This window comes from Symphalangus syndactylus, chromosome 21, assembly GCF_028878055.3.
Source record: "Symphalangus syndactylus isolate Jambi chromosome 21, NHGRI_mSymSyn1-v2.1_pri, whole genome shotgun sequence".
NCBI classification, from domain to species: Eukaryota; Metazoa; Chordata; class Mammalia; order Primates; family Hylobatidae; genus Symphalangus; species Symphalangus syndactylus.
In genome coordinates, this window is record NC_072443.2 from 19757680 (window position 1) to 19760332 (window position 2653).

Consider the following 2653-nt stretch of genomic DNA (forward strand, 5'->3'; position numbering starts at 1 on the left):
GACACAAATCAAACTTTTTTTATAATCTTACTTGACTTAGTTATAAGTATCTTCACTAAAATTACTTATAAGCACATTGATGTTCAGTTCTGAACTGTGAATGTGGCTTACTGCAGATGTTCCTCCTTCTCATTCATAGCTCAATGAAGATGTCACTCATAATTCCATACTATTTAATTTTGTGGCAAACATGCACAGTTGGTTTTGTTTATTCCATCTCTTTCTTATTTATAAAATTAAATAATCAGCTACTGTAAAAAGTGGTGGAGATATATAGTTCTGTGAAGATAAAAAAAAAATCAAAATTAAAAGAACATATTGAAGTACGGTAATATAATTACTTTCTCCGAGGAAGGTAAACTAAGTTAGAAAGAAGGTCAGTGAAGATGTGCTATGTGTGAAAATGCTTTCTTGGTGTTTACCCTTAATGACCAACCATTACAGGCTTAAAGAAACAATTTTACACAAATACCTCTGGGTAAGTTTTATCTTAAAAATCTAATTTTTGTAATTGTCTTAATGGCTTTAAATTTCCGTTGAAGCATAGTTTTAATAAAATAAGCTCCTAGTTGATTAAAGTAGAATAATCTTCCCCCTCCTTATAAAATCAGTAATAGCCACAGTATATCTATTGAAATTAATATTTAAATCCTTTTGGAATTATGATCACTGTCTTTGTGTATCTGTCTTTGTTTCTTTTTGGCTCTCTGCATCTCTGTCTAAATCTGTGTGTCCCTTTCTTTCTCTGTTTTTTTTTGTCTCTCCTGCTCTGTTTCCTCCCCCTTGTCTTTCATCTTCTCTTTTTCTTCTCTGTCATTTTTTCAAGGTGGGAAGTTGCACTCAGAAAGATCAGACTAGTTTCCTATTTAGTATGGTCTTTGGTTTCGAGTCAAAATGTGATGAACCTGGTCGTGTTTCATTGAGCAACTGGGAAATACTAATGTGTGGAGTACTGTAAAAAGGTCAGAAAATAGAGTAATTTAAAATCGCTTTCCTCTTACTGTCATACATGAGCAAAGTAAAATAAATCATTAGTTGAGCATATGTGTGAATAAATTTAAACCAGTTATTTTGAAAACCCATAAAATTCATAAAAGCTTAATGAAACGAAGAAAGTCTATTAACCCAAAATACCACCAGAATTCATTAGAGATGATTAAGGCTCTCAGACAACAGATAAATGAACCAGTCTCGGCATGAAAAGCGAAATGTGTGGGAGAGCATCTTAGTTCCCTCTCCCAACACTGTTTTCACTCTCATTTCATATTTTTGAATAGAGCAGTAGAGTGAATATAAAAGAAATGTTAATTGAAGTATTATTTTCTTATTCTACATATTAGAGCTTTTGGAAAACAAATGAGAAATATCTAAGGCATATAATTTACTTCCTTTAAAAGATATGATAGTTTAGGGTTAAGTTAAATTCAATTAGTGAGTTGATAATCTCTGATATATTTATTAGGTAAATTTTATATTATTTAGATCTACATTACTTTTAAAATTACATTAGTATTTGATATCGTTTGGCTCTGTGTCCCCACCCAAATCTCATCTTGTATCTCCCATAATTCCCATGTGTTGTGAGAGGGATCCAGTTTAGCTCCCAGAATTCCCACGTGTTGTGGAAGGGACCCATGGGGGCTAGTCTTTCCCGTGCTGTTCTCATGATAGTGAATGGGTCTCACAAGATAGGACGGTTTAAAAACAGGAGTTTCTCTGCACAAGCTCTCTCTTTGCCTGCTGCCACCCACCTAAGATGTGACTTGCTCCTCCTTGCCTTGCACCACGATTGTGAGGCCTCACCAGCCATGTGGAACCTGTAAGTCCATTAAACCCCTTTCTTTTGTAAATTGCCCAGTCTCAGGTATGCCTTTATCAGCAGCGTGAAGATGGACTAATATAGTATTGAATAATATCACATACATTCTCAAATAATAAATTTAACTTAATTTTTTTAAATATAAAAATGAAATGTATTATTGTAATTTCCAAATTTCTAACAAAAAAGGGCATGACTAAGAACTAAGCTATTTTTGAAATTAATTTTATCACTACGTTGAATGCTATCAGAATTAAAATGATAGAGAATGAGAGAGGAGAGAGATGAAATATTTATGAAGTCATTTCCATTAGTTTCACTTCATAAAAATACTACTTAACAAGTTGTGTTACATATATTACTTAGAGCATATTAGTTTATTTAATGTGAAAGTTACATTTTAATAACTAGTATAATTACATATAATTTTCAGCATCTACATTAAGATGTAATCCATGTACCATAAAATGCCATAAAATGCAAGCATTTAAAGTGTACAATTCAATGTTTTTAGCATATCCTAAAACACTTGTAAAACAATCACCACAGTATAAATTTAAAATATTTTCATCATCATTCCAGGAAAAAAAAATCTTCCGATTAGCAACCACCCTTTACTTCCCTCCCTTACTTATACAAATGCTAATCTTTATTTCATCCCTACACAACTGTGTTTGTTTAATTTTCATAATAATGACATCATATACTAGGTGATCTTTTGTGACTGGTTCTTTATATCATAATGATTTCAAGTTTCATACATGTTGTTGAATGTACCGGTATTTCATTATGTATTAATGTGGACTAATATTCCATTGTGTGAATATGCCATGA